General features: G+C 47.6%; 1 pseudogene; it reads left to right on the forward strand.

Annotated features, from left to right (window-relative positions):
• The first annotated feature begins 5,280 nt into the window (after window positions 1-5,280).
• LOC134931226 (U2 spliceosomal RNA) lies at window positions 5,281-5,432 on the forward strand (annotated as a pseudogene).
• The last annotated feature ends 3,059 nt before the right edge of the window (window positions 5,433-8,491 follow it).

The raw sequence follows: 8,491 nt of genomic DNA on the forward strand, positions 1-8,491 counted from the left end.
GGTCATTCCGAGTTGTTCGCTCGTTATTTTTTTTTCGCAACGGAGCGATTAGTCGCAAATGCGCATGCGCAATGTCCGCAGTGCGACTGCACCAAGTAAATTTGCTATGCAGTTAGGAATTTTTCACACGGTTTTTTCTTCATTCTGGTGATCGTAATGTGATTGACAGGAAGTGGGTGTTTCTGGGCGGAAACAGGCCGTTTTATGGGTGTGTGCGAAAAAACGCTACCGTTTCTGGGAAAAACGCGGGAGTGGCTGGAGAAACGGAGGAGTGTCTGGGCGAACGCTGGGTGTGTTTGTGACGTCAAACCAGGAACGACAAGCACTGAACTGATCGCAGATGCCGAGTAAGTTTGAAGCTACTCAGAAACTGCTAAGAGGTGTGTAATCGCAATTTTGAGAATCTTTCATTCGCAATTTTACTATGCTAAGATTCACTCCCAGTAGGCGGCGGCTTAGCGTGTGCAAAGCTGCTAAAAGCAGCTTGCGAGCGAACAACTCGGAATGACCCTCACAGTGCAGGTTTTAGTGATATCCAGGCTTCAGCACAGATGGTTAAATCAAAATAACTGAGGTACTAATTAAGTCACCTGTGCTCAAGCCTGGGTATCACTAAAACCAGGACTGTTAGTGTGCCTTGAGGACCGAGGTTGGGAAACACTGATGTACGTGTTCGGCTTCTCCGTCCTCCCCCTTTCCAGCCTCTAAGTGACTATTACTGAGCCCGGCATCCTGTTGCTCCCACCTGCACCCAGATCTCCTCCACCTGCTCTCTTTTAACTTATCTCTCTCTGCTTCCCCATCTCTACCTCCTAAGGCTACCATCACATAGCATTGAGGCTATCGACACCACATCTCTATCCTCCCTGACTCACTTCTCTCTCCTATTCTCTCTCTCTCGTGCCCTGAACAAGCCAATTCCCTATACAATGCATCTCTTACTTCTGCTCTTGACTCTGTCGCTCCACCAACCACTATTCACCATCACAAATAAACACCTCTACCTTTGCACACCAAATGCACCAGATATCTGCAAAAATGCTCATGTACTGCTGAGCGACACTGGAGGGTATCATGCTCTAAGGCAGACTTCTTCCATTTCAAACTCATGCTGTGCTGCTCTTTCCATTGCTGAACGTACTTCATACTTCAAGAGCATCATCTCCTCCCAGTCTTCCAACCGCCGGCGCCTCTTTGCCACTCTCAAATCACTCCTCTGCCCACCTCCACCTCGTCTCCCCTCCTCACTCTCTGCTCTTGACTTGCCACTTATTTCACAACCAAAATTTACTCCATATGTCAGGACATCACATCCCACCAGACCATCAGCAACCAACCACCTCCTATCCCTTACCGCCCCTCCCCATCCCTCTCACCAACTCTGACATCTTTCTTCTATGTATCTGGTGAGGAAGCCCTGTTCCTCCCTACCACCACTTCCCCACTTGACCCTATCCCCTCCTGCATCCTCTGCTACCTCTCTCCTTCTGCCTGTTCCCATCTTGCCCATTTACTCAATGTCACTATCTCATCAGGCACTGTCTCCTCTGCCTTTATGCATACTTTTGTCTCTCCTATTCAAAAAAACCTACCCTTGATCCAAACACTCTCTCCAACTATTGACCCATTTCTCTCCTCCCTTTTGCCTCCAAACTCCTTGAGCGTATTGTCTACAACCGCTTTACTTCCTTTCTTTCCTCACACTCACTGCTTGACCCATTCCAGTCTGGCTTCCAACCTCTCCACTCCACTGAAACTGCCCTCACAAAAGTCTGCAATGACCTCCATGCTGCCAAATCTAAGGGCCACTACTCTCTGCTTATTCTTCTTGACCTCTCTGTTGCTTTTAGCACTGTGGACCACCCTCTCCTTCTGCAAATCCTTCACTCCATTGGTCTGCGTGATACTATCCTCTCTTGGCTATCTTCCTACATCTCTGATCGTTCATTGCCTGTCTCCACTCATGCCTCCATCTGCCCCCCACTTCCACTAACTGTAGGTGTTCCCCATATTCTGTTCTTGGTCCTCTCCTTTTCTCTCTCTATACATCCTCTTTAGGTAAACTGATTAGTTCTTTTTTTAACTTCCAATATCGGGCCTAATTCCAAGAAAACTTGTTAGCAGTTGGGCAAAACCATGTGCACTGCAGGGTGGGCAGATATAACATGTGCAGAGAGAGTTAGATTTGGGTGGGCTGTGTTCAATCTGAAATCTAAATTGCAGTGTAAAAATAAAGCAGCCAGTATTTACCCTGCACAGAAACAAAATAACCAACCCAAATCTAACTCTCTCTGCACATGTTACATCTGCCCCACCTGCAGTGCATATAGTTTTGCCCAACTGCTAAAAAGTTTTCTGCTGCGATCAACTCGGAATTACCCCCATCATCTCTATGCTGATGATACTCAAATCTACCTTTCATCCACGGACCTCTCTCCCACTCTCCTCACTCGTATATCTAACTGTCTCTCTGCTATCTCTTCTTGTATGTGCCAGCGCTTTCTTAAACTTAACATGTCCAAGACTAAGCTGATCATCTTCCACCATCCCGCACAACCTCACCTCTCACAATTTCATTATCTATTGATGGCACAACTATCTCCTCTAGCTCCCAAGTGCGCTGTCTTGGAGTAATCCTTGACTCCTGCCTCTCCTTCAAACCACACATTCATCACATCTCACAAATCTGCCATTTTCATCTAAAGAATATTTTCAGGATCAGACCCTTTCTCACACAGGATGCTACTAAGACCCTTATACACTCACTGGTCATTTTCAGACTATAATACTATAATCTCCTCCTGACTGGCATCCCTGACAAATGCCTCTCTCTACTCCAATCTATCCTCAATGCTTCAGCCCGGCTCCTTTTCCTCACAGAACGCACTATGCCCACCCCTCGTCTACTAACAGCCCTTCACTGGCTTTCTTTCCCTTTCAGAATCCAATTCAAGCTTCTCACACTAATCTACAAAGCACTCACCCACTCCTCTCCCATTTACATCTCTGACCTTATCTCCCTTTACACTCCCACCCGTACTCTTCACTCTGCTAATGTACATAAACTCTCCTGTCTTCTGATTACATCCTCCCACTCCTACCTCCAAGATTTTTCATGTGCTGCTTCCTTTCTCTGGAATTCTCTACCTCTCCCCCTCAGACTCTCTACAAAACTTCAAACGGGCTCGCAAGACCCACTTCTTCACCAAACCTAGCCAAATATCCCCCTAAACCTCTGTTTCACGCTCTTTCTATCCCATCTGTGTCACGCCTATCTCTTTCATCATATTCTTATCCTCTTCTTACTTTAATAATCTTTAACTGCACTAAATCCTGCAGTTTTCTGCCACCCTGATACTTAGTTCAGTGTTTATTTACCCTGTACTTGTACTATATTGTCTTCAACTGTAAGTTGCTGTTTTCCTGTTTTGATTAATTGCTTATGTACTCTGTAATTGGGTGATATGGAACCCTTGTGGTGCCATATAAATAAAGGATAATAATAATAATAATAATAAAATGTCCACTCCCCCTCCTACCTTTGTTACCTTCTGTCCACCCATATCAGGGCTGGTAACAGGCAGACGTTCTCATAGAGGGCAGCATCCTCAGGACAGCAGCTGGGAGAGGGGCAGTCACCACTGTAGTGTCTGGGTACAGCCATGCTAAATTAGTGGGTAAGGGTAATTCCCTGTGTACAACCCACCAACCCACTGCGCCCATCGCACTACTTCCCACCTAAAACTCAGCCAGTCCAGTCACAGTGATCCCTCCCTCATTCAGCCCAGTGTTTCCCTCTCCCACCCCTATCTCACTGCCCTCTTCCCATCCTGCCCAGTGCCTCTATTCACAAATTTCCCCCCCAATCCAGCCCAGTGTCCCCACCATTTAACTACACCCATTTCAGTGTCTCCCACTCTGCCAGCACAGTGTATCCCCCCTCCCCCAGCCAGCCCACTGCCCCACCTTACTGTGCCTCAGCAAAAAAAACCACAGGTAGTTCATTTACAGTGTGCCCCCCTCATTCAAACCAGTGTACCCCCCTCTCCAGCTTAGTGTCCCCCTTCCCACCACCATGTCACTGCCCCCTTCCCATCCAGCCCAGTGCCCTCCTATATATCACCCACTGCCTCTCCCTGTCACCCTCTACCTGGCATCACCCACTGCCTCTCCCTGTCATCCTCTCCCTCTCACCCACTACCTGTCACCCTCTCTCTGGCATTCACCCACTACCTCTCCTCATCACCCTCTCTCTTTCACTTACTGCCTCTCCCACCACCTTCTCCATGCCATCCTCTGTCTCTCCCTGGCATCATGCACTGCCTCTCCTTGTCACTTACTCCTGTCAATCACAGCCTCTCCATGTCCCACTATCTCCCCCCATCACCCACTGCATCACTAACTCCCCATCATCCTCTCTCTCCTGTCACCGTCTGCCTTTCCAAAGCGTTACTCTCTCCCTGTACCCCACTGCCTCTCCTCATCACCCACTGCCTCTCCCTGTCACCATCTACCTGACATTACTCACTGCCTCTCCCTATCACCCTCTCACCCACTGCTTGTCGCCCTCTCATAGCTGTCACCTACTGCCTCTCCCCATCATCTTCTCACTGTCTCCCACTTCTTCTCCCTCAGTCACTTACTGGCCCTCTCGTCAACTTCTTTTTGTCTTAGTTTTGCCTCTCCCTGGCATAATCCACTGCCTCTCCATGTCATCCACTTATGTTACCCACTGCCTCTCCATTTCTCACTATCTCTCCCATCACCCAATGCCTCACCCTCTGGCTTTCCCATGTCACTATCTCCCCATCACCATCTCTTTCCTGTCACCCTCTGCCTCTCCATGGGCATCACCCTCTACTTGTCACCCACTGCCTCACCCTCTCACCTTCTCCCCATCACCCACTGCCTCTTCCCATCACCCAGTGACTTGTGAATATGCCATTCCCTTTGAGGCCACGCCCTCATTGCATGGCTATAAACACTTTCCTAGGAGTGCATGTCCCTTAGGCAAATGCAACCCCCCCTTCCCGCCTCTGTGAACCACCACCCACCCCCCCACCCCCCGTTATTTTGTTCTGGATCTGCCCCTGTATACTGCAGTATGCCTCTGATGCTTACCCTGACTGCACATTACTGCTGCAGAAGGCTAATTAGTGCTACAGATTGCAGTCCCCTCATTATTAATGGGGACTATGATCTGGTCCCTCCGAAAACACAAAGCTTTTGTTGTTTGACCCCTTCAGTTTGCACCTTTTTCTGCTGGCTTAATCTACTTTAATCGCTTCTCAGCCTTTTGGCTAAGATCAAGTGTAGTTTCTGCTCAAGGGAAACAGTGTAGTACCTGTTCTTACACTGGGGGCGAGAGAGGCCCCTGGTGTGGACTAGAGAACCACCTTGTGGAGTACCATGCTGGGAAGGGACTGACTCTAGTCGAGAGTGGAGAAAAACTGTGCTCAGTATCCATTGTCCTTTTAGAGGGTTTAAATAGGACCATAGTGGTGGAGCAGAGAACAGCCCAGTTTAGAATCTGTTCTCATTCCGAGACTTGGTCCTATACCCTGGCATTGAGCAGGGACAAAGCTTAGTCTGGCTGGAGGTTGGGAGCAGCATGAAGCCTGAGGTGCTAAGTGCTCCTGGTGCCAGCAGAGCCAGGGGTGCCTGAAAATGCGCTGGTGAGCAATCCACCTTGTACTAGTATGTCACTTTGCACTTACACTTCACCACTTCTGTCTGCATACACTTTTTCCTTTGCCCCGGCCTTTTGGCAACGGCAGTGATATTTTTTACTTTTCCAGGCTTTATTTATTTATTTATTTATTTTCTCTTATGTCCTAGAGGATGCTGGGGTCCACATTAGTACCATGGGGTATAGACGGGGTCCACTAGGAGCCACTGGCACTTTAAGAGTTTAATAGTGTGGGCTGGCTACTCCCTCTATGCCCCTCCTACCAGACTCAGTTTAGAAAATGTGCCCGGAGGAGCCGGTCACAGCTAGGGGAGCTCCATAACAGTTTTTCTAGTTTTATTACTTTTCTCAGAGTTAGGCACAGGGAGGCTGCTGGCAACAGCCTCCCTGCTTCGTGGGACTTAGGTGGGGAGTAGTCTCCAACCCAGAGAGGTCAATGGCCACTATCTCCGCTGACAGGACACTGAGCTCCTAAGGGTGATGATCGTTAGCCGCCCAAGGCGACCGCTCACTCCCGCAGCATGCCACCAACCGCTAACAGAGCCAGAAGATTCTGGTAGTGAGTGTGTCACCAGCGACCCGACAAGCTGGAAGCCGGTGTGAATGTCGGCAACAGGGTAGGAATGCAGTACTAACTGCCCCGGAGAGGGTCTATGAGGGGCACCCTGTGCCAGCGCAAATACCCTACACTGGTCACTCAAGGCTGTCAGGGACCTCGGTAACGCTGCTAGCCCATACCTCAGGCCAATATAAAGATTTGAAAGTGGGAAGATGAGAAGCGTCTCCTCAGAGCAGACCCAGCAGCTTCCAGCGCCATTTTCTCCCTGCAGATACATCTACAGTGATGCTGACAGGGAGTGCTGTCCCTCCACACAACTCCAGCTATCCTGTGCGGTACCAGGGAGTTGTAGAAGGGGGGGGAGGCTGTAAATTACTGTGTAGTCTTTTAAGGGAACACAGTGTGACTAAAGTGATGGATAAAGGTGGAGCCATGGATATAGCTTATCTAGACTTTAGTAAGGCTTTTGACACTGTTCCACATCGCAGACTGCTAAATAAACTTGAAAGTTTGGGATTGGATATTAGGATTATTGAATGGATAAGATCTTGGTTGAAGGATAGAAAACAGAGAGTTGTGGTAAATGGAGTGCATTCACAGGAGGGAAATGTTACCAGTGGAGTACCCCAGGGATCTGTACTTGGACCAGTGCTTTTTAATATCTTTATTGGTGACATTGCAAATGGCATTAAAGGGAAAGTATGCCTTTTTGCAGATGACACAAAGGTATGCAACAGGGTAGACACACCAGATGGGGTAAAACAAATGATTGAGGATCTAGGTAGACTAGAGGAATGGTCAAGAGTCTGGCAATTACAGTTTAATGCCAAAAAATGCAAAATCATGCACTTGGGTCTCAAAAATCCTAAAGCTAAATATAGTATTAATGGCACTATACTGGAAACTACTGAGGAGGAATGGGATCTAGGAGTCACTATTTCAGATGACTTAGAGGCAGGTAAGCAATGTAACAAGGCAATGAGGAAGGCTAGTCAGATGCTTGGCTGCATTGGGAGAGGAATCAGCAACAGAAAGAAAGAGGTAATAATGCCACTGTATAGGTCATTGGTACGGCCTCATCTAGAATACTGTATTCAGTTCTGGAGGCCATATCTGCAAAAGGATATTAATACGTTAGAAACTGTACAAAGGAGGGCAACTAAAATGGTGCATGGCCTACATCACAAAACATACCCAGAAAGACTAAGAAATCTCAATATGTATAGTTTGGAGCAGAGAAGGGAAAGGGGGGACATGATAGAAACTTTCAAATATATCAAGGGTTTTAACAAAGTCCAGGAGGGAAACATTCTCCAAATGAAGAGAAGCAATAGGACACGAGGACATGCACTGAGACTGGAGGGGGGGAGGTTCAGGGGAAATTTGCGGAAAATTTATTTCACAGAAAGGGTAGTGGACAAGTGGAATAGCCTCCTATCAGAGGTGGTAGAGGCTAAGACAGTAGAGCAATTTAAACATGCATGGGATAGACATAAGGATATCCTTACAAAGAAATAAGGATCAAATAAGGTTAGAGATAAAAAATAATGTAAAAAAAAAAAAGGGGCAGACTAGATGGGCCAAGTGGTTCTTATCTGCCGACAAATTCTATGTCTTCTTCTATGTCTTCTATGTCTTCAGTCAGCGCCAGGTATTTGGTTTATATCTACCTGTTGAAGCACTGTGTGTGTGTGCTGGCTCCAAGCTCTGTGTTTCTCTGAAGGCACTTGGGGGAAAAACTGTGTCTGACATTTTCCTGTGTGTGTGTGTGGGTGTATGTTCTCTCACATAGGCATGTCCAGGGACTCTGTGTCTTATGCTGCAGAGGAAGTTTCTTATCCAGAGGAATCCATTCCATGTACCCAGGAATGTAATGTCTTGTCTCAGGCTTCTATATCAGAGTCAGAATGGCTCACTTCAATTAAGGGAATGATCTCTCAGATTTCTACTAGGGTGGCTCATACTGAGACTGAAACTCAGGTTTTAAAGAATTCTATGGCAGTTTGATCAGGTTCTGTTCCTATTCCTTCTAAATCCCCTAGCATATACCCAAAGAAACGTGCAGTTGCCCAGATTATGCAAGCCGACACGGATACCGTCTCTGACATGGCAGACAGTAATGGGGATGTGCTGAGGGGGGTGGCATTCCTTGCAAAGGGGGTGCAGCTCATGATTAAGGCCGTTAGAGATGTGTTACACATTACTGACACACCACCTGAGCAGGTTGAGGAGGCTTACTTCAC

Source organism: Pseudophryne corroboree, chromosome 5, assembly GCF_028390025.1.
Source record: "Pseudophryne corroboree isolate aPseCor3 chromosome 5, aPseCor3.hap2, whole genome shotgun sequence".
NCBI classification, from domain to species: Eukaryota; Metazoa; Chordata; class Amphibia; order Anura; family Myobatrachidae; genus Pseudophryne; species Pseudophryne corroboree.